General features: G+C 41.1%; 1 long non-coding RNA gene across 4 annotated transcripts in view; it reads right to left on the bottom strand.

Moving 5' to 3' along the window:
• Positions 1-1,482: 1,482 nt before the first annotated feature.
• LOC106003545 overlaps positions 1,483-24,586 on the bottom strand; it is a 40,840-nt gene continuing 17,736 nt past the window's right edge. For 2 of the 4 annotated variants that reach the window (XR_001176096.2, XR_001176095.2), the window contains exons 2-3: positions 4,161-4,229; positions 1,483-1,990 (exon numbers count right to left, since the gene is read on the bottom strand). This is a non-coding gene — a long non-coding RNA (uncharacterized LOC106003545). Of the gene's footprint in view, positions 1,991-4,160; positions 4,230-6,435; positions 7,093-8,989; positions 9,721-24,586 lie in introns of those variants that run through there. The other 2 variants (XR_001176094.2, XR_006604978.1) reach the window with 2 other exon arrangements.

Raw genomic sequence — 24,586 nt, 5'->3', positions numbered from 1 at the left:
CTGGGAACCTATACCCTAGATGGCCATTATTTGGTTTTATTTACAGGGAGACTCACAAAATCCCATTGGTGCCATTTATTAAGGGATAAGCTAAGATAGAAAGGGATAGAATTTGGAAGTTCTTCCTTTAATTTGTACCTTTTGCATCTTTAGGCAGACAAATGATAGTACTTTCAAAACTCTAGAAAATAAGCATTTTATTTTTTTTTTAAAGACTTTATTTATTCATTTGGCAGGCAGAGATCACAAGCAGGCAGAGAGGCAGGCAGAGAGAGAGAGAGAGAGGAGGAAGCAGAGAGCCCGATGCGGGGCTCGATCCCAGGACCCTGGGATCATGACCTGAGCCGAAGGCAGAGGCTTTAACCCACTGAGCCACACAGGTGCCCCCAAAAGTATTTTAATGGTAAAGATGTTTTAATAGTTTTAAGTGGTCACAACTGGTGGACAAGGAGGGCAGAGGATCTGGAGAACACTTCAGCACAGTAGGACAAGGCCCTGGGCTCTGCCCCATGCGGGACAAGGCTCTGCTCCTGGCATAGCACTGGGCTCTCTCAAGGTGTTAGCTGTTGGGTGTGTGGATTTGGGGATCTGAGCCTGGAGTGGTAAAACAACACAGAGGAGACTCTGGTTCCATCACACCATCCTACTAGGTCTGGTCCAGGGCCTACTTCCAGAAAGGAGAGCAGATTCCCAGATCACAGGTCAAGGTTGAGCATTTTAGGATGCTAGAGCCAGCTCTTGGGGAAATCTGAGCTGTCTGCTCTGTTGGGGCTACAGTTGGTATAACAGAGCTCTGCAGGCAGACAGCCCAGACCAACCAACCCTTCCGCTTGCCTGGTCCTGTCCTCAAAGTCCTGCATCTCAAGAAACTCCTCAGTCCTGGGAAAACCGGGACAGTAGGTCACCCTACTGGGTCTCAGATAGTAACCTTGGGCGGGATGTCTCATCTCTCTGAGCCTCAGTTTGCACATCCACAAAATAAGGCGATACCCCACGTTGAGGGGTTCTTGATGACACTGGAACCAAAGACGCAGGTAATTGCCCAGTGTTTGGCAGGCAGACAGGCAGCAGAATGGCAGTCTTCTCTCTTGTTGCCTGGAGGGCCAGTCTTTCAGGGTGCCTCGGGGCAGACACAGACATTTCCTCCTCCATGGCCTCAGGGCTCTCCAGGCAAGGTCCAAGGCCCCCGGTTCCATCAGGCACAGGAGGATAGCACGGATGAAAACGTGGCAGATGTCAGCCCCCTTTCTGAGTCCTTTTCTCTCCCTCCCACAGGTTCTTTCTCTCCACACTCCCCACAGACGTGCCTCAAACTCCAAGTCTTTCATCTCAGAGTCTGCTAACCGTCATCTGTACTTTAAATGATTGAAAAGAAACTCCTGAAAGTGTTGGCATTCTAATCTCTTCTCTCATAAAAAAAAGAAAGAAAAGAAAAGAAAAAAGGCTTTGTCTCTTTTGAAAGCAGATTCATATACCAGAGACTTTGACGCTGTATATTTATTTATTTATTTATTGTGTTATGTTAGTCACCGTATAGCATGTCATTAGTTTTTAATGCAGTGTTCCATGAGTCATTGTTTATACCTAACACCCAGTGCTCCGTGCAATACGTGCCCTCCTTAATACCCACCACCAAGCTCACCCATCCCCCCACCCTTTCTCCCCTCTAAAACCCTCAGTCTGTTTCCTGGAGTCCACAGGGTCTCATGGTTCGTTTTTCTCTTTGATTCCCCTCCTTCATTTTCCCCTCCCTTCTCCTAATGTCCTCCATGCTTTTCCTTATGTCCCTGCAAATAAGTGAAACCATCTAATAATTGACTTTCTCTGCTTGACTTGTTTCACTCAGCATCATCTCCTCCAGCCCCGTCCATGTTGATGCAAAAGTTGGGTATTCATCCTTTCTGATGGCTGCGTAATATTCCTTCGTGTGTATGGACCACATCTTCTTTATCCATTCAACTTTGACCCTTTAATGGCTGTATCTGTTAGGCTGGATTCAGTGGCCCGTGTGAGAAAACACAAACAGAGTAGTTTAAGCAAGACGGACGTTGTTTCTTTCTCGCATAAAAGGTCTGGGATGGTAGTTTAAAAGCCATCCTGGGCCACGGCATCCTCACTCCCCTCCCACCGTGCTGGATTCCAGTCCCGTGGTCGCTTCCTGGGTCCAGAAGGCAGTTGGAGCGCCAATCATTACAGATCGTTTAAGGGCAGAAGAAAGAAGCAAGGGAAAACGGCAGAAAAGATACCTGCTGACTGAGTCCGTTTCATTTAAGGAGTCTTCCAAAAAGACCCCGGCAACGCGTAGATTTGCATTTCATTGGCCAGAGCTTAATTACAAGGTCACCAGTAGTTACAAAAGAAACTGGGAAATAGGCACTTCTCCGGGCACCTTGCAGCCTCACAGAAAGTAAGGTTCAGATACTAAGGAAGGAAAGGAGAATGCACCTAGAAAATGCACCAAATGGAGAGGCCACACTGGTCAAGACTTCTGTCTTTGTTTTCCCCGATGGCTAGTTAATCAGTCATGCTAGCGACAGATCTCTCTGTCCCACATTTCTGGTGACCAGACCAAATTTTGGCACCCCTCAATGACCAATACAAGAAAGAATGAAGGGCATTATACTAACATTGGAGGGGGTTGGGTTCAATTGCTAGTTAACTAGCTCAGATTTCCAAGGGATGTTCTGTCTGAGGATTTTTTTTTTTAAGATTTTATTTATTTATTTGACAGACAGAGATCACAAGTAGGCAGAGAGGCAGGCAGAGAGAGAGGAGGAAGCAGGCTCCCTGCTGAGCAGAGAGCCCGATGCGGGGCTTGATCCCAGGACCCTGAGATCATGACCTGAGCCGAAGGCAGAGGCTTTAACCCACTGAGCCACCCAGGTGCCCCCTGTCTGAGGATTTTAAAAACCACAGTAAACTTTTCACTTATCTGTGGGTCTAAAGGTTGTTACATTCTCTTAAGATTCTATTTATAACTTCCTGGTTGTTCTTCAATTGTGTTATAAAATAAAATTCTGAAAGTAGCCAGGAATTCTGAAGAACAAAGGCTATTTCTTTTCTAATATTTATTGATCATGACTCACAGAAGAAATACATAATGACCAAAGAACATTAAGCTCATGACTTAGAACTGGTAATATAGTGGTGGCTGATTGCTGAGGAAAAAATTAATCTTATGGGATAATTTCTGACACAGAAGGAATTAGTCATTTCAGCTTCGTTGCAACTTGCAAACTGGAGCTAGGATTTCCTAGCTAACATTCCTAAACAGGTCAGATGGATACAATGCACATAGTACTGAACCTAATGCCCAATATGTTCTCCTGATTCTTTTTCTTTTCTTTTTTTTTAATTAGCTTCAGGGGTAGAATTTAGTGATTCGTCAGTTGCATATAACACCCAGGGCTCATTACATAAGTGCCCTCCCCAATATCCATCACCCAGTTACCCCATCTCCTCACCCATCTCCCCTCCACCAGCCCCCAGTTTGTTTCCTAGAGTGACGAGTCTCTCACGGTGTGCCCCCCCCCTCTGCTTTCTCCTGATTCTTTGTCTATGGACACATGATTCTCTTTAACATTTAGGTTTAATCTCAGAAGTACAGGCAATAAACTAAATCACACTTTCAGCTAAAAATAGCAATGAGAAAGAAGTAAGTGCTAGAGTTGGCTGCACAAACAGGACAGCTATGACCCGTGATGGAAGCAGCGTTAGATATGTGAGTTTGACTGACCAGGAGGGAGTAAGAACCATGAAGTATCCTGAAGAGCAGCTCCTAGTTAGGGAAAACTTTGAAAACAAAGGAACCAGGTGTATATTTGTTTTAAACTAAAAAATAAGAATGAACAGGCCCTTTTCTCAAGAGAGAGAAGCAAGATTTGAAATATACAAGTAATTGCCATGTGCAGACTCATTCTTTGGGGAACCTTCTAGAAGGAGATGATACACTGTCAGCAGCAACTCTAGTAGCTACTGTATATTAGCCCTGATGGGAAAAGAGCTCTCAGTGCATACTGCTTTCTGAATTCAAAGCAGTCAGCCACATCCAATTGTGTCTCTTAGTGAAATGCCTCATTTCACAAGGAATGTAAATCAGTTCTCCTCCACAAATCGATTGTATCTCTGGTATTTCATAAATTGCATCAGACCCAACGTACCTCAGTAATTTGTATAACCTGATGTCCTTCTTCTCTGATTGTGTCTTAGCAACAGACCGTTCGCAGAATCTTAAACACAGTAAAAAACATTTGTTTTTATTAGTTGTTAAAACAAGCAGTGAGGGAATATTAAAGTTAACGGACACTGCTAAATTCATAGTATAGCATGTGGGACTGAGCATGGGACCCTTGAATTAATCTTCTCACAACTCAGTAATAATAATAGATGGGACGCCTGGGTGGCTCTGTCATTAAGCTTCTGCCTTCGGCTCAGGTCATGATCCCAGGGTCCTGGAATTGAGCCTCGGACCCGGCTCCTTGCTCAGCAGGAAGCCTGCTTCTCCCTCTCCCACTCCCCCTGCTTGTGTTCCCTCTCTTGCTGTCTCTCTGTCAAATAAATAAATAAAATCTTTTTTTTTAAATAGTAATAATAGCCACTGTCAAGGGAAGTACCCACTGTGAGCCTGATGCTTTACTAATAGCTTTACATACACATTCTCATTAAATTCTCCCAACAACACACTGAAGGAATATTTACATTCCCATTTTTCAGAATAGGAAAGTACAGCACAAGGTCTTACTGCTATCAACTAGTAGTGTCATTATTTAAATCTAGGTCTGTCTGAATCCAGATCTATGCTCTTTATTCCTACATTTGGTTTCCTCATGAAGATTCAAATTCCTTTCTCCTCTGATATCATTTTAACATACCTTCTTGGAAGAAAAGGAAAGAAATGTTAGAACTTTCTTTTGAAGATCACAGTAATTTTATTAATTCTTCAATGAAATACAAATCATATTATTTCAACCAGACCAAAGTAGCATCCACAGCCTTATGTACATTTTCCTAGGTTATCATAGGGCCTGTCTTTTATCCATGTGCTATACGGGGCCTCCCCACAAATGTTTATAGGCATAATGAGAAAATATCTGGAACCAATTCAAGAAAAGAGTATTCTGATACCCACCCGGCGTGTGAGTTTTCTAGGCACAACTTTCTTTGGGAAAGAGACGATTGTTCTTAGATGGTAGAGCATTTCAACCCCCCAACTAGGCATATGGCATTGAACCAGCTTAGAAGAGTAGGAAAAAGAGTGCGATTCCAATCTTATAAACAAACAAATGTAGTTTGTTTCATAATATATGCATGTAATGATCTGGAAAAAAAATTATACCTGATTTATAGCAGTAGAACACTGAATGTAGGATCCCAAATTATTTTTTTTTTCATTTTAGTGTTTTCAAAATTACCTAAAATAAATGGGTATATACTCCCCAAAAGTAATATTTTCATTTTTTAATTTTTTTAAAAAAGATTTTATTTAGTTGAGAGAGAGAGAGAGCGTGTGTGAACAGGAGAGGATCAGAGGGAGAGGGAGAGAATCTCCAGCAAACTCCCCGCTGAGTGCAAAGCCCAATGCTGGGATCAAGCCCGTGGCCCGGACACTATGACCTGAGCAAAAATCAGGAATTGGAAGCTTAACAGACTGAGCCACTCAGGTCTCCTCCCAAAAGTGATAGTGTTAACGGGCAGGTGAATTCTTGAAACATGCAATAAGTGGCTGGAGGCACAGCCATATAGCACGAGGCCTCTTAGTTTTGCACCCATTTGTGGTTTATCAATGTCATTAACAATAAAAAATCTTCAATATCTCGTCACTTTTTCATTAGCTGGAAAGATAAACTAGTCTGAAAAAGTTGCAAAGCTTGAAGTTTTCCATGGACTTAATCACTGTGAACCAGCATCGTTTAAAAAGCAAATGGGCTCATCTCTTTTGTACAGCTTGGTGTTCGCATTCCATTTGTGCAAAGATTGTTTCTAGAGATAAGAAATCTCGTGGTGTCATTTTGGTTATCTGTTTCCATGGCAACATAGGGATTCAGGGAAGAGTTCCTAGTACTTTGCTATTTGTTATGGGCATATGTCCATCTAAATGAAGGCAATTCCCTGTGAGACTGTGTTGTAAATATTTGAAGCTGAAGTGAGATTCAGTTATGATTCTCAGAATTCACATTAATAACAGTAATTCTGTGGCTACTTTCATTAATTTTACTTTTCATTAATTTTATTAATTTCAGTATTCTGAAAACATCACATTTTTCATGATAATTCTGTCTTAAAAAGGTCACAAAACAAAGTTCTGTTTAGGATTACTGGTTAGCGTAGAGTGTAACAATGATGGTTTTTCCAGCTAAGGTTCTCCCGGTGTGCTCATTCACTTGCACACACATGCACACACAGAAAGTAGAATATGAATTTTCTCTTAATATTTACCCAAATACAATATTGTCCAGGATTCTCAACATTTTGTCCAGTATTCTCTCCTTATAATGCTTTCCTGGTAAATCCTTAAAAACGGCAATAGAATGGTATACAAAGCTAGAAGTCAGCGTTCTGATCACAACTTATCACAATCTCTGTGATCTTGGGCAATTCCCCTCACCTCTCTGTGCTTCCAGTTTCTCATTAGTAAAATCATCTAAACTAATAAAAGGAAGGAAAAGTAGTCTGAGTCAAAAGTGAAAAACTGAAAAGAGAAAATTAGAATTGTCTCTGTCCCCCTCCAGTACAACCTCTACTCCTTTTTTCTCCGTAGTGAAGGGTCATGCCACAGAAGGAAAGAAAGAATGAAAGAGGTCACTTTCTTTTTGGCCAAGCACACACATGAGCCCCTAAAGAATTTTCAGGTTACTATTTACTTTAGGTTCAACCAATGTGGTCCCAGCCAAAAAAAAAAAAAAAAAAAAATTCATGCAGTTATGGGAGGTAGAAGCTGGCTTATCTAATGTCCATTCAGTTTATACCTATGAAGTCCACCCAGACATTCGGGGATGTAGTTTTAGATTTTCAGAATAAAGGACATCCTTTCTATTCTTCTTTTACTCACCCTTGACCTTTTTATTTTTTTCAAGATAGGTTTATTTATTTATTTATTTATTTGATATATATATATATAGAGAGAGAGAGAGAGAGAACGAACAAACAAACAGGCAGAATAGCAGGTAGAGAGACAGGGAGAAGCAATCTTCCTGTTGAGGAAGGAGCCCAACGCTGGGCTCAACCCCAGGACCCTGAGATCATGACCTGAGCCGAAGGCAGAGGCTTAACCCACTGAGCCACCCAGAGGTCCCTCCCTAGTAATTTCTTAAGAAGAAAAGGAAACTACTGAAGGAGACCAGGCAGCTCCTGGACCTTCCAAGATGGCTAGTGTTTGAAGAACAATTCCAACCACCTTGTATGTGTTTCTCTAGGAGTACAAAACCATAGGGAAAATAAGAGACAGAAACTGGATTCTGCTGGCTGAGCAAAGGGGTCCCTGCTTGTAATCTAAGAAATCCAGGAAGCACTTAGCTAATAGCCTTGGCCTTGAGGAGGTCACTCTAATCTGCAGGTGAGCCAAGAAGAAGCAACTGATAGGGATGGGGTGGCTGGGTGATGGACACTGGGAAGGGTATGTGCTATGGTGAGTGCTGGGAAATGCGTAAGCCTGATGGTTCACAGACCTGTACCCCTGGGGCTAATAATACATTATATGCTAATTTAAAAAAAAAAAGAGTAAGTAACTGAACCAACCAAAACTCATCTGCCCTTTGGCCCTATATTAAAATAGTCCCTAGGGGCGCCTGGGTGGCTCAGTGGGTTAAGCCTCTGCCTTACGCTCAGGAAATGGTCCCAGGATCCTGGAATCCAGCCCCGCATGGGGCTCTCTGCTCAGCAGGGAGCCTGCCTCCCTTCCTTTCTCGCCTGCCTCTCTGCCTACTTGTGATCTCTGTCTGTCAAATAAATAAATAAAATCTTTAAAAAAATAAAACAGACCCTAAGGCAAGCTGATTACAATCTTTTTCTAGGGCCTTCAGATGTTACTAAAATGTCCCAAGCTTTCCTAGCTGTTAAGCCTCTAAACCACGATTCTAGCCCAGAGTCTAGGGCCTTGATGGCCCAAGTGTGGTTTGGAGACGAGCAGTGTCAGCCTCACAAGACTTCCTTACTTCACATCTCTTAGTTCACACTTCTTGGCAGGTAAGGGGAGCATAGACTTGCTTCACCTTCTTCAGAGATTGGTTGTTAAAAGTCTGACAAAGTTTTTTGTTGGTTTTTTTTTTTAAGATTTTACTTATTTATTTATTTATTTATTTGTCAGAGAGAGAGAGAGAGAGAGAGAGAGAGAGCACAAGCAGGCAGAGTGGTAGGCAGAGGGAGAGAGAGAAGCAGGCTCCCTGCCAATCAAGGAGCCAGATGCCGGGTTTGATCCCAGGACCCTGAGATCATGACCTGAGCGAAAGGCAGAGGCTTAACCCACTGAGCCACCCAGGTGTCCCTGAATATTCCTTTTTTAAAACACAGAATATTCTTTTAAAAAAAAAATATTTATTTGTTTATTTATTTGCCAGAGACAGACAGAGAGAGCGCACACAAGCAGAGAGAGCAGCAGGCCCCGTGTGAAACAGGTTCCCCTCTGAGTAAGGAACCTCATGTGGGACTCAATCCCACGACCCCAGGATCAGACCTGAGCTTCAGGCAGACGCTTAACCAACTGAGCCACCCAGGCGCCCCTAAACACAGGACAATCTTGAGAAAACTTCTGAAGGGAAAGGTAAGCTCAGTCAGTGCTCAGAATCCTGAAGGTTGCAGGGTCTAGTTCTTTCCGTTTAGGGGAAGAGGAACCCAGCTAGTGAGCTGCCCCTTTTATACCACTAGGAGGCGCTAGGACCCCCTTCAAGTCCCAGGCCTCAGGCACCTAGACTTCTTGGTCATAAAACAAACCCGGAAGGTGAGACTTACTTTTTAGCCATACTTTCATTTTCATTTCACAGGATGTGTGGCTTACCTTGCACAATGAAGAGGAAAGAGGAGTTGCTGGATTTCCATTGGAGATTCTGTTGTAGGAGCAGAATCCCAGTTGAAAGTGGATATAAGGTTTCCCTTTCTTACACAAACATTTAGAAAGGAAATAATTTTTTAAAGCATCCTTTCAAAAGTGACCATTTCAGTGCACAAAACCTTCTCTGCTTAATTATTTTTTATAGAAACTTACCACATACCATCTTACCAAATACTGAAAAGACTTACCGGACACCATCACCACACAAAGGCCCCATTTGTAAGAATATGCACTAAAAAATTTTGGCAGTTTACCTTCGTTTGTGTGTGTGTGTTTTTTTTTTTTTAATGCTCTATAAAAGAGGAAGTTAATAAATTGCTTTACCCAATCAGGCAGTCTCCCATGGCTAAGACTTTGAAATTCAGAGGGTGTCATCTAATATCTTACTGGTCAAAGGAAATATCCTCAAAGAGAGCAAGAATCCGTTTTAACCTCTCTATAAACATATAGCATTAATACTGTGTATGTAAACTGAATAAAGTTTCTATTTCTGTCTGGTAAGTATGCCTGATAGTGCACAAAACTTTTAAAATGGAAAAATACAGAAATCATACACCCAACCTCTTCGTGGGAGATTGGGTGATGTTGTTGAAAGTGTGTAGGTTTGCGGTGCCTGGGTGGCTCGGTCCATTGTGTATTGGACTCCTGATTTCAGCTCAGGTCATGATCTCAGGATCATGAGATTGAACCCTGCATTGGGCTCTACACTAAGTGTTGAGCCTGCTTAAGATTCTCTCTCTATGGGAATCTGGGTGAAGGAAGCAGGCTCCCTGCTGAGCAGAGAGCCCAATATGGGACTCGATCCCAGGACCCTGGGATCATGATCTGAGCCGAAGGCAGAGGCTTTAACCCACTGACCCACCCAGGCGCCCCAATAAATAAGATGTTTAAAAAAAAAAAAAGATTCTCTCTCTGTCTCTACTCCCATTCCCCACCCCAGCTCATGCTCACTCCCTCTCTTCCAAAAAAAAGCAAAAGGGGTGGGGGCAGTGTGAGTCCAGAGCCAGGCAGACAGATCTGCCCCCAAGCGTGGCTCTGTCATTTGCCAGCTGTGAAGTCTTAGGGTGTCATTCATCACTCACCACTCTGCTTCCTTATCTGTAAAGGGAGGATAATAATACTCTGAGATAATATAAGTCACAGAGACCTGGGAAGCTAAGTGACTTTCTCAAAGCTACCCAATTGGTTTAACCTTCACAACCCACATTAGACAGGAAGTATGTTTCCTGTGCATTTAGAACATAAGCAATTAACAAAGACCTCATCACTGAAGGAAACTGTCATAAGATTACACAACAGCTTTTTATCTGCGCCCACCCCTCTTAGCCCTAGAACGGCCAGGATGTCCCTGGGGAAGGAGGTTCCTGGTGAACTGGAGTTCTGCACTACATATCTCTTCCTGAACTATCTGGAGGAATTTAGCATTTATAACAAATAATGCCTAGCTGCTTGGCATAAGAGACAGCCGATATCTCTGAGTCCTCGAAATCAGTGACCTGTGTTTGCAAGGCAATTCCTCCTAATTTGAATGACATAAAATATGGAAAAGTCAGCTCCAAGAGCCTGGTACTGGGCTTCAGTGAAGTTCATTTCCCCCTTCCTTTCGTATTTCTCTTTTCTTGAATACAGTAACAGTAAAGGTAGAACTAAACAGCTTCCAGCCAAATGGAGAAACATTAGTCTCTCTTTATCAGTTGATGATTTTGAAAGTTTAAATTATTTTTTTTTATTTTTTAAGATTTTATTTATTTATTTGACACCGAGAGAGGGAGAGAGAGAGAGAGCGCACAAGCAGGAAGCAGCAGGCAGAGGGAGAGGGAGAAGCAGGCTCACTGGACAGGGAGCCCCATGAGGGGACTCAATCCCAAGACACTGGGATCATGACCTGAGCCCAAGGCAGACGCTTAACGACTGAGCCATCCAGGCACCCTGAAAGTCTAAATGATTTTAAAATTAAAAAAACGGGGCACCTAGGTAGCTCAGTAGGTTAAAGCCTCTGCCTTCAGCTCAGGTCATGATCCCAGAGTCCTGGGATCGAGTCCCGCATCAGGCTCTCTGTTCAGCGGGGAGCCTGCTTCCCCCTCTCTCTGCCTGCCTCTCTGCCTACTTGTGTTTTCTATCTGTCAAATAAATAAATAAATAAATAAAAATCTTTAAAAATCAAAAGGCAAAAATTTATATTTCAAAAGCCAAACCAAGTTTAGGGGTAGAAAAATATACTCTTTGGCCTGATAACCTCTTTGCAAGAGTTAAGATGAAGTAGCCCTCATGCCTACAACTTAGTGTTTAATGGGAAAAGAATTTGATAACATCTCATATGGGCTTAGATATGAGGGAAAACTAGTCTATGGAAAATGTCTACCATGAAAGAAAGCCAAGAAAGAAAGAAGTACTTCCAGCACTGAGGTGGGAGAAGCTGTGATACGGAGCAGACCCCTTGAACAAGGACTTGCTCCCAGCTGTCAGCTCTGTTCAGCGGCTCAGCTGCAGAGAATCGCTCCACCTGCGGTCATGTCCTTACTGGGCCGCCTGTATGTGGCCACTGAATGGGGATGGGGCTGTAATAAAGGCCCAACATTTGGCAGGATATGTGACAACTCTGCCTACATTTCTCCTCCCCGAGCGCCCCCTGGGTTCGCCCACGCTTGGCCAAGCCTCTGTTGCAATCCAGTTTCTCCCACTGCTCAAGTCTTCTTCTGTCCACAAGTGTTACTCCTTATATATCTCTCATACCACAAACTCGGTCTTCAGCATCTCCCTCGGAGAACCAAGCCCACAACTGAAAGCATCACACTTTCCTCAGAAGTCCGGCGATTCAACCAGAGCTAAACAAGAGGGTTGCTCTCGCGTTAGATTTCACACTCTAACTTGTACCTCAACCTTGCATTCCAACTTCATCCCCGACATGCCTACCATGAGCCTTTCGCCCAAGCAGTGTGTTTGCTCACTTCCCAACTTTTATATTTATATATTTTTTTAAGATTTTATTTATTTATTTAACAGAGGGAGAGAGATCACAAGTAGGCAGAGAGGCATGCAGAGAGAGAGGAGGAAGCAGGCTCCCCACTGAGCAGAGAACCCGATGCAGGGCTTGATCCCAGGACCCCGAGATCATGACCCAAGCCAAAAGCAGAGGCTTAACCCACTGAGCCACCCGGACGCCCCACTTCCCAACTTTAAACCCAATCCTCTGCTGTGTGAGAGAAATGCCCTTTCAAGCCTGTTCTGCCCAACCTTGACTAACACAGGCTGAGCTATGAGTCACAGCACTTATTGGTGTTGACTCTGGCAGGGATGAATTTCTCTGCTATCAAGGGCCATAAATTTTGCAAACACAGAGTTAAACCACAGCCAAGTCCTAGACCAGGTAAGCCTGGGATATTGTGGACTGGGCTTTCAACCGTATCAGCCTCAGAACAAGAAGACAATGCCAGACTGCTCTGGATCATTAACCTGAGGCAGTCTGATCTACCCATCACAGCTTCCTGCCTTGAACTCATATTAATGAAGCACTGTCCTACTATTGGGGACTAGAACTGAATAAAACAATCGCATTCCCTGTCCTCAGAGCTTATTGTCTAGGGTGAGAAATAAAAATCCAGTAAACCATGGGGCACCTGGCTAGTGTGGTGGGTTAAGTGCCCAAGTCTTGGTTTCGATCACGTCATGATCTTGGGGTTGTAGGATTGAGCCCTGCGTCAGGCTCCACACTCTGTGGGGAGTCTGCTTGAGACTCCCTCTCCTTCAGTCCCTCCCCCACTCTCTAAAATAACTAAATAATTCTTTTAAAAAAATCCAAAACCAGCAAGTGAACATTATTTCCTGTGCAAGAAACTAACAGAATGCTGTGATGGAAAATAACAGTGAGAAATGGTAATCCACTTAGATGGTAGGGTCAGGAAAGGTCTCCCTCCTGAAAAAAAGACATTTAAGTCAGGCCTGAAAAATAAAGCGTGAGCCATGGAGAGTCAGGAAAAGAGCACTCCAGGCACGGGGATGACACCCATACACCCTTCATTTATGGATCAACTAAGTTACTTCCAAGGTGAGGACCAAAAGGCAGGAGGGAAGAAAATCATCTTCTAATCACTTAAGAAATGAAGTGTCATATTGACTCACAAAGAAAAGCTTTAAAAGTTTTGTTTGTTTTTGCCTACAACTGATTTGACGGGTTGGGTTGGCTAGTGGGCTGGTTTTTGTAATCCTTTGTAGAGTCCCGAACTGAATATATTGCTTTGTGGGTCTGCTGTTGTACATCGGATCCCCTCAGCCTAGAATTCATTTCTCCACTTTCCACTCCTAGGGTCTTCCCTTGCTGCATCTTCATGGTTTACTTAAAGCATCTTCTCTCTCTCTCTTTTTAAGATTTATTTATTTATTTGTCAGAGAGAGAGAGAGCGCGCACACACTAGCAGGCAGAATAGCAGGTAGAGAGAGAAGGAGAAGCAGGCTCCCTGCTGTGCAAGGATCCTGACTCCGGCTCGATCCCAGATCATGACCTGAGCCAAAGGCAGCTGCTTAACAACTGAGCCACCCAGGCCCCCATCTTCTCTTTTTTCTTTAAGAGCACTTTTAAAAAAAGAGATTAGCTTCACATGACATAAAATTCACCATTTTAAAGTATATACTTTTGTAGCCTTTAGTATATTCCCTATGTTTTGAATATACTAAACCTGCCATGAGCTAAGTCTAGAACATTTTCACTACTGCAGCAAGAACACTAGTGCCTATTACCAGTGAGTATCAGTTCTCCTCCACCCCCCACCCCCTGGTGACCACTCTTCCGACCTTCTGTCTCCTATCTGCCTTTTCTGGACACTGCATAGAATTATAATCATATAATTTGTGGCTTTTTTGTGTCTGGCTTCTTTCATTTAATGTCATGTTTTCAAGGTTCATCCATGTTATAGCATGGGTCCATACTTTATTTTTCTCTATGGCCCAATATTATTCCAATGTGTATATATACCAAATTTTGTTTATCTATTCATCAGCCAATAGACATTTGGATGGCTTCTACTTATTGACTATTGTGAATAATACTGCTATGAACCAGGGCACCTGGATGGCTCAGTGGATTATGCCTCTGCCTTCGGCTTAGGTCAGGATCTCAGGGTCCTGAGATCGAGCCCCCCATTGGGCTCTCTGCTCAGCAGGGAGCCTGCTTCCCTTCCTCTCTCTCTGCCTACTTGTGATCTCTGTCTGTCAAATAAAATAAATAAAATCTAAAAAAAATATTTTTCCGAACCTTTGTATACAAGTGAACATCTATGAACACCTGTCCTCATTTTCTCAGGTATATATTTAGGAGTAGAATTTCTGGGTCATATGGTAATTCTGTGTTTAAAATATTGAGGAGCTGCTAAGACATTTTTCACAGAAGCTGCACCATTTAAAATCCCCACTAGCAGTGTATGAGTATTTCAATATCTCCACATTCTTGCCAATACTTGCTAATGCCTTTTTTTGTGTGTTACTATAGTCATCCTAGTGGGAAGTAAATAATATTATGGTTTTGCATTTCCTAAAGACAACTTAGATTTCTGTAGTGTGAGAAAGACGTATACATGCATTCTGTTGCATGTAGATATTCAGTTGTTCCTGGCCATTTGTTTAAAAAAAAAAAAAAAAAAAGACTTTCCCCATTGAATGTCCTTGTCACTCTTGCCAAAACCATTTGTCCATAAATGCATGGGTTTATTGCTGAACTCTCAGTCCTCTTGCATTGGTGTCTATTTCTGCCTGTATGCCAGTGCCGCATTGTCTGGATTACTGTAGATTTGTCAGTTGGACGTTGGGAAATGTGAGCCCTTCAACTGTGGTCTTTTTCAAGATTGTTTTGACTAGTCTGTATCCCTCGCAGTTGGAAATTTCAGAGGGATTGCATTGAACATGTAGATCAGTTTCAATAGTATTGCCCTAACAATAATAGTAAATCTTCCAATACATAAGCACAGGATAATTTTTCATTTATCTAGATCTTTAATTTCTTTTAGCAATGTTGTGTAGTTTTCAGTATATGGGCTTTGTAGTTCTTGGCATATTAAAATTTTTCTTCAGTGTTCCTTTTTCTTTTGATGCTATTGTAAATGGAATTGTTTTCTTGATTTTCAGAGGAAACATTTTCTCTTATGTAACATTTTCCCTGACCCTCATTTCTCCCAAGTGAGAACCAATAACTCGTCACTCAACCTTCTCTCTCCACCAGGCAGAGACCTGTATTATTAACCCCCACCACAATATACCCCCAAACTCAAATCGGTATAATGTCAATTCTCTTATTTGTAGGCAGAGACTGCATTCTATTTATCTTTTTTTGTACCTAAGATTTGTTTAAGGGCGCTCATACGATAGGGGCCCCATAAATTTTTATGGAACAGATAAAGGAAGACATAATTGCCACCACTCTTTTCAATACGCCTGAGAATATCAGTTAGGAATGCCAAGGAGAGGGCAGGTGGGGAATGAGGCCAGAGACACAGGTGGAGCAATGACTAGAGCTGGTATTTCCCTCTCTACACAAAAAGGGGGTACACCAGGAGGATGATTCTGCCGATGTTGGAGGAAAATCGATAAGGGTTTGGACTGGGGAGATGGAGACCTAGAGAGTTCCCAGCTGGAACTTGCTGCGGTATGGTTGTGAGCAAGTGAGTCTGAGGTAGGTAAATATATGCGGAAAAGGGAAAGATGTGAGAGGTGTTAAGACTTCAGAATTATTGGAACTTAGTGGCTGGTTAAATCTGAGGAAGAGGAGGAAATGCATGATAATGTTTCAGTTTTGAGAGGCCAAGAGCATGACAGAAGTAGCAAAGTCTGGGAACGGAGCTAGGAATGAACGTCTGATGTCTTCTCGGTAATCGTAGCGAAAGGCTCAACTTCACTCAGAAGCGTACTCTCTACTGATCTTGCTGGGAGAGAGCATCAGTCTTTCCTCTCTTCAGATCTATTCCTTTCCTTTTAATCACAGTCAGCGCACATCTCTTCTCTCATTTTCCAACCGTTTAGAATGACTCACGACTCCTCCCAATTCCCCTAAACAGTTTGGCAAAGGGGGAGAAATTACTTCTTTGTTTTCTTAATGTGTTTCTGAGTTCAGGCTAGCCTGGCAGTATCAATACCTTGAGCAAATCCAATATTATTCTGTGTATACTATGATTGTGTTAATCGACTCTATTATGCACTTAATCTTTTTAAGGACACAAAGCAATGTTTTGATATTGGAAGAAGGTACAAATTTCTTTAGCAAAGTATGCATATTCCATTTTGCTCTTTATTGTGATTTTAGATCAGTTTAACCTGTATCATAGGGACCAGAGAGAGTAGAAGGGGTTCACTTTTGTGTTCTTTTATTCATTGACCTGAGTACATTGTCTAATTTTCATGAAATTCAGTGTCTACAGTAAAGGGTTGTTATGAAGATTATGTGAAATTATGAACTTAAAGTCCCTGCCGAATAGATGTTCAACATATTACTTCTCCTCCTCTTCTCTCTTTTTTAGTATATGGCATGTTTTTCACACATAAATTTCAGGTAAACGGAGTCAAGCAGAATAGACTCTTCTCTTGAAAGAGGGGACCAGAGATCCGGGATTGGGGAGAATGTAAGCAACCTCATTTCCTGAGTGTCAAGGGCACCTCTCTTCTAAATCCCATCAATAAAAAGCATGGCGTAGTGCTCCCTTTGAAGTGAAATATGTTGTGCCCCACATAGTTTGTACTTTCGACCAACATCTAATATATTCCAGCAGGTCAACAGTTTTTAATCTGAGATCTTAAGCCTATCAGAACACAAGGGTGGAAAGAAGCCCACAAAGTTATGGGTGATTAAAAACAAGCAACTATGGGTATTCTGATTGTTCAATGATATGGGGGATTCAGAAAAGCATTAGGCCGGGTTTCTCTACTTGAAGAACTCACAGTCTAGTGGAAGGGTAGATATTACGTAATGCCAAAGAATCACAGGGTGATTCAGCACTGAACCTGTGATTCAAGACTTTGAGTATCCTGGAAATGCTGACAAGAGGATGGTCTTCAGAGTTTCTATGATTAGAGGGAGACCTGGTGTATTGAGTAAGCTCTGACACAGTAGAGGGTAGAATTCTTACATCAAAGAGCATGCCAGGCAAGAAAGAGCCGGGTGAGCAGACAATGTACCTAGAAATAGGACTTGACATTTGACAGGATGAGGATGTTTAAAACTTCTTGACCTGAGGGAACCATTGTAGTGGGGTGTTCTGGGAAAATAAGGAGAAATAATAAAAGGTACAAGCAAATTATATGGAGTTTGCTTTTCTCTTTGTTTCCAAATCCAAAATTTGAGGGAGAGAGATGAGGAAGCCCGGAAGGAATAAATGTTGCACACACCGAAGGCAAACCTAGATGCAGTCGCTCTCGGAACTGACTGGAAATTGGGGATCATATAGAGAAACAAGAGGGTGGACAGGATTTTGAATCAAGCTCTCTGGTCTGAGGCAGGATAAGGCAAAAACCATCCTAGACTGATTTAAAGCTATATTTTAAAGTTTCTAGATATAGAGTCTCTAGTCTCCTTGGTAATTTTCAATTCCAAGCCAACCTTTACATCAGTGCAATGAAGTATCTCTTATTGTGACTTAAGTCCCAAGCTTTTGTTGTTTCCTAGTGGGTATCAGGAACAGATGCTCACCACCAATTTACTAGCTACTCCAAGACTAGGCTACTGCCATTCAGATGTCTCTGTCAAACATTAAACGACCCTCTCCTGTGCTTAGCTAGAAAATTCTTTCTGCTTCAGGTTATTTTAAAGATTCTGCAGCGTGGCTCATAATAAATACATTTAGATGGCTTAATTCCCTCTACTTTTCTCTATCAGCAACCCATCTCCCTCCTCGTTCCTAACACTGCTGTTTCTTTCAATAACTAACATTTACTCTTAGAAATGTTCATTTCCATTTGGCCCAGGTATATAGCCATCTGGCAGGAGCAGGAGTTTTAAACAGGTGTAGATTCTGAGCTTGATGTCCCTGTGACTCAGGTTTCCTTATCTGCTGAAGGATAATAATAGTACTAGCTTTGCTGGGTTTGCTGTGTAGAAATTATGGAAAGTACACGCCCCTGAGATTGGTGCAAAGTAAGCACTCTATAATAGTTATTACTCACTATTTCAAGTCTCACCCCATCATAAGTAAGGCCTGTGACTGTTTTCTCATCTGATCATGAGTATGGGACCCGTCTTACAGGTTGGTGTAAAAGTGAATAAAATACAGTGGCACTCAATGAATGGCATTATTAATAACAAGAAAAATCAGGTACTCACAACTTGCCTAATCTTACATTGTACTGTAGGAATTGATTCTGAATTTAGGCTCAAAAACCTATTTAAAGACAGGCATTTCCCATTTTTCTCTAAAACTTTCTTTAATTCCTCAGTATGCCCAGCAGTTTGTTTGGCAAGAATTTAAAAAAAAAATAGAATTCTTCAGATACCTTTAGATTATTGCTACTGACCTCCTAACTAATATTTAGATACTTTGTTGGATTCAGGATGCTGGAAATGAAAGCAGAGCTAAGAAAAGAGAAAAATAGTGACGAGAAATGTTGAACGAATGAAAGACAGGTTAGCATTTTGGAAATGTTTTCAAATGTAAATTTACAAGGAAGAGTTTTATGTACAAGCTTGAGTCAGTGGTGGTTGTAGCCCCAGGAAGGAGTCAGTACGGCTGCCGGCATCCCCATAAGCTATCTGCACAAGTGTGGGGGATGATGAGTTCTCCCCTCTGGAGCAGCCACGCCCAACCACAGGTCCCTCTGGGAAGGCTCAGTTTCAGCAGCATCTTGGGAGGAGCCAGTACCGGAAGAGATCAGAATCCTCCTCTTGGTTTTCCTATCAGTTGCCTCTCTCTGTGTACAAGGTTGGAGCTGTGAATATGAAGGTGTCAGAGGCTCAGACCAGAGTGGTACTAGGATAGGAAATAGTAATTCTGAGGCAGTGGGCACATTTTCCCTCTTGATTCTTTCTATTCTTTCTAAAAATTTTTAAACGTGATGTATATGGAATGCACTTATTTCTTTTTCCTTTTCAATGCTGAAAGGCTGCTCAAATGCTAACAAAAACAATCACGGGAGGGCACCTGGATGACTCAGTCAGTTAAGTGTCTGGCTCTTGATTTCTGCCCAGGTCATGAGCTCAGGGTCCTGGGATTGAGCTCCACGATGGGCTCCACACTGGGTGTGGAGCCTGCTTAAGATTCTCTCTCTCCTTTGGGGTGCCTGGGGGGCTCAGCGGGTTAAGCCTCTGCCTTCCGCTCTGGTCATGATCTCAGGGTCCTGGGATCAAGCCCTGCATTGGGCTCTTTGCTCAGCAGGGAGCCTGCTCCCCCCGCCACCCCACCTGTCTCTCTGCCTACTTGTGATCTCTCTCCTCTGTCAAATAAATAAATAAAATCTTTAAAAAAAATTTTTTTTAATTAAAAAAAAATTCTCTCTCTCCTTCTTACCCTGCCCCTCCCCTCGAAAATAAATAGATAGATAGATAGATAGATAGAAATAATAATCCTGGGGAATGTTTTAAATAGAAAGAAATTTTAGTTTCATATTACACTAAAAAAGTTCAATGTGAAATCATTTCTACCTAAAATCTGAAACTTCAAGAAATTCAGATTTTTTTTTTTATTATTTCATCAATGCCTAAGTTTAAAACTACCACCAAAATTGGGTATGAGTAATGATCACCTCTTGACCAATGAGGTATATTTTAAATTATTTATTTTTTAAATATGCCATTCATTTACATATTAAAGATTCAAGAAAGGTGAAAAAAATGCAGCAAAAACTCTTCCTCTGATGCTGTCCTCCAGCCATCTGTTCCTCCTCCAAAAGACAACTAATGAGAGTGGTTTCCTGTGCATCTTCCATAGGTATCCAATACTTATTCAAGCATGTACATTTCTTTTTTGTCCCCTGTTAGCCAAATACCATTTTTTCATAGTTCTCTGTATTTTGCTTTTTATTGAATATATCATGAAAAGCATTACGTGATAAAACAGAAAGAGCATCCTCATTCTTTCTTATGATTGTATGCAGCAAAATTTATTTCATGACTGCCTTACTGAGAGAAATTTAGGTTGTTTCCAAAATGTTCTTATTAAAAGCAATACTTCAATTGAAAAAAATGGCCTTGATCATAGACCATTTTGTATATGTGAAATATGCCTGTCATATACATTTCTAGATGTTTTTGCTGGGCCAAAAGGTAGGTACATTTGCAATTTTGATAGCTATTGATGATTATTTGATTGTCTGTTTTTCCACCTTCTCATCAATTACAATTCATAACATATAATTCAGAAACTTTACCAGTTCTGAGAGGTTGAAAAACAGTAATGAGGCATAAATTGAATTTGCATTTCTCATTTTGTAACTGCAAAGGAGCCATCTTTTCACTTGTTAGAAATTACTCCTATTATTTTTTTTTTAAATTTTTTATTTTTTATAAACATATATCTTTATCCCCAGGGGTACAGGTCTGTGAATCACCAGGTACTCCTATTACTTTTTAATAAACTCTCAGTTAATGAGTGTCAAATGCAAAATCACAAAAAAAAACCCACAAAATTACAGCACAGTTGATTAAAGTAAATAAATGCCTTTTCTCTCCCCAATATAAAGATGAGCATCTTTCTTTATGCAAATGATGTACTTTTGCAGAAGTGAACAAAGTAATCTTTAAAAGAAGCTGGAAACAGGGGTGCCTGGGTGGCTCAGTGGGTTAAAGCCTCTACCTTCCGCTCAGGTCATGGTCCTGGGGTCCTGGGATCAAGCCCCAAATCGGGCTCTCTGCTCAGTGGGGAGCTGTTTCCCTCTTTCTCTGCCTACCTCTCCGCCTACTTGTGATCTCTGTCTCTGTCAAATAAATAAATAAAATCTTAAAAAAAAAATAAACGAAGCTGAATACAAATACATAAATAAATACATAAACACATAAATTAAATAAATAAATAAATAAAACAAAACAAGCTGATTGCTTGGCCACTTCTGTCTTAGGTCAATCCAACATCAGTTGTGGTAAGACAAATGTAGTCTTAATACTGTATTTACTGTGTGCCAAATGCAAACATAGGCATTTTACTTTTCTTTTCTCAGTTAATCTTCAGTTAATCTCAGTTACTAATCATATAAGGTAAGCTCCATTTCACAAATGATAAACTGAGGCACAGGAAGTCCAGGGAGCTTGCCTAAGTCGACTCAGCTAATACATTCACATGGCTACTCAGGGATTTTTTGAACCCCAGAGTGTCATATATAACCACAAATTTATATTACCTTTCTGGAACATGGCTTTCCAACATTCCAGTGTTCCATTTTGAATAATCCCAGTCCATGAGTGAATGAATTCAGCTTCTTGGGACACATGTTGCAAATAACTTACCTGGGTGAACTATGGAGGATCAATAACCAGAGGAATTTTAGGAATGTAAAGTAACATTCGACAGATGAAGACTGGCCTGGCTTTATGAACCTTTAAGAGTTAGGCCAAATGTATCTCCCCAGGATAACTTTAAAAATAAACCCAATAGGACTGCCTGGCTGGCTCAGTCAATGGAGCATGAGACACTCAATCTCTGGGTTGTGAGTTCAAGCCCCATGTTGGGTATAGAGATTACTTAAAAAAAATAAATCTTTTAAAAACATTTTTAAATAAACCCAATAAAAGAAAAAGAGTTTTTTTCTCATTTAAATATAAAACATTTTTATAAGTAACTAGTCAACATTCTTTTTGATAAAATACACCTTGCCATGTGAAAAAATGTTGCTATTTAAGCAAAATATTATAATGTAAGAAATATATAATATTCTGTTCATCTAAGTAAATTTAAGGATTTAATGATTGGCCTCATATATAGGATTCACAGCTTGAGGAAAAGTGTAACTTGGACTTGGAGAAAAATGTCTGAACCCCTGAGCCACCCTATTTTTTAATAAAACTTTAATAAGAATTTTGGAAAAGCTTCCTCTCTGGGAGAACCACTAGAAAATTCCATTTTCTATGAGTGGATGAAGTCTCAGGCAGGGCAAAAGGCTTGGCAAAGGAGAGGTAGGACTCCCTCTCTGGGTATTTTTGTGCTCGGTACAAAATGCACAGCTGTAAGCAGTGGCCTTCCTGGGCCTTTCAGCCTTAACTACTTCTCTTTCTTGGAAAAGCCTTTGACTCCCTTCAGAAGACCCTTGAGATCTTCCTAACTACCTTGGGTATTTTATGCCAGAGAGTACCAGGTTGGGGTTATGCAAGACAGCTTAAGTTTCTTCCTTCCTGTATCTTCTGATCAGTGAACTCAAACCACTCTCTTCTGGTATACCCAAAAAAGAACACAATAAACACAATAAGAACACAATCTGCCAACAGGAACCTATTCATGGCCATTATCAACAGTGCTAAGGATACTTTCACCTTCCATGGGCCACTTGTACTCAGGGGGCTCAATATTTTATAGCCACTCCATCTAATTCCAAGAGTTTCTTTCCAAATAAAGCATACATAAGTTTGCAGACAAAACTTTTACCACAGCAGCATTTTTTAATCCCTTTGTTTCATCTCCTTCTCTCTACTATACCATTTACAGGAATTAATACCAAAAAGCCACAGCCTGCCACTGGACACACTGGGCCTGGGGGGTGGCTTGTATTATCTTGGAAGCCTTTTCATCCTTTTGGTTTCCAATCCACATCTTGGCTCTTGGTCCTGCTTCGTGTCCAGCATCAAGAGATCAATACTAACATTATATGACTCCTATTTCTGGACCTACTCATCGTACTTACCGGGGAAAGATGAAAATCACTCTAAGTCATGAGGGTATAGGCAAAGTGAAGGATTTACCATGAAGCTTCTGAACCCACACTTGTGATCAAAGTGCTTACACACTAGGATCTATCCCTAAAATGATAGAGGCCACAGTGACTTCTTCTGTACTCTGTGTAATAGAGAATTAAAATCTCAACCAAACACTCATCCATTTTTCTTAAAAATTTATTTATTTATATGGCAGAGAGATAGAGAGCATAAGTAGGCAGAGGGAGAGGGAGAACCAGGCTTCCCGCTGAGCAGGGAGCCGGATACGGGGCCCAATCCCCGATCCTGGGATCCTGACCTGAGCCAAAGGCAGCCGCTTAACCCCCTGAGGCACCCAGGTGCCCCTCATCCGTGTTTTTAAGGACATATGAAACCATATTTGAGAAGAGTTCCTCTTTCTTGGAGTTTCCTCTGTAGCCCACCTTTTTGGGTTGGTGGCGTTGTTTTCATCTGTGAGCAAGCACGTACCAGGAGCCAAAATTCTTACAGAGGTATGCTATCTTTGCTGCCAGACATTTGCGTATCTACTGCTTAGGGATCCTTTTTTGGTCAGTAAAGCACAGTAGTTGCCCTTACAGCATTCTGCAGACAGATTAGTCTTGATATGATTGCTATTCAGGCCCTATTAATAGATATGAGGTTAATCATTTAAAGGACTTAAGTGCTATTGTTATACAAAGTTATGGCACCAGACAGAAATGCATTAGAAGCATTTTAGCTCCACTGACATATACTAGAATTATTTTCTATTTATCAAGTTTCAGCTCAAGATACGGTGATAGATACATTTCTAAATCTCCTGTATAGTCACGTTTACTACATTGCTTCTTTGATGCTTAAAACAAACATACAGAGATACACATTTATGGAGAGAACTACACATAGGGAAATAAACATATAGAGATAATTGTACTGTTGTCCGTGTGTGTATATGTATACACACACACACACGCATATGTACGTATCTTCATATATAGAGAGACAAAGAGGAAAAAAGAACCAAAATTTGACAGTGGCTAATACAGGATTATGGAAGTTTCTTTAAATTTGGGTCTATTTTCCAAATGTTCAACAATAAAACTATATTGTTTTCATAACAAAAAGAATTTTTAAAAAGAATTAGGTAACTTTGGAAAACAGAATTTTGACTAGAGACTGTAAGAATAAAGACAAAGGGAACTTCACATAAACACTGTACTGTTAGTAAAGTTGTTTCTCATGGGAGTAAAGACTAAGAATTCTGAAACTACTGTATGCATAAGCTGGAATTGAACAAATACACAGTAGCAGAAGATGGGATCCGTTTTTTTCACCTTTGGAGTGGAAAATTACAGATAAGCTAGGAAGAAGTCTAAAATGAACCTTGTGGTATGCATAGAGCTGGAGACATGTGTATAAACTCATGTTGAGCTTAACATACAGATGAATGGATTCAGTAATAATTATAGATCTGTGTGTAAACATGGGTTTATACATATATTTCCCAGCTCTATCCTTTGAGCTCTGTCCTAGAAGCAATGATACCCCAGTATCAGCAATCAAACCCAGCACCTAACTCTTGGTTTTTAATAGAATTTTCCAATAAAAGGAATCAGAAGTCCTTGAAGAAATGAATAATTCTACTGTTGGGACAAGGTATATATAAGATGAGTCCGGACCATTTTACAGTGCCAGAAAGTAAGTGAGTGTTCAGAAACAAGATGACGGAAACATGTTGA

Source organism: Mustela putorius, unplaced genomic scaffold (genome assembly GCF_011764305.1).
Source record: "Mustela putorius furo isolate JIRA1106 unplaced genomic scaffold, ASM1176430v1.1 tig00537350_pilon_pilon_pilon, whole genome shotgun sequence".
NCBI lineage: Eukaryota > Metazoa > Chordata > Mammalia > Carnivora > Mustelidae > Mustela > Mustela putorius.
This window is presented reverse-complemented; position numbering and strand designations above follow the sequence as displayed.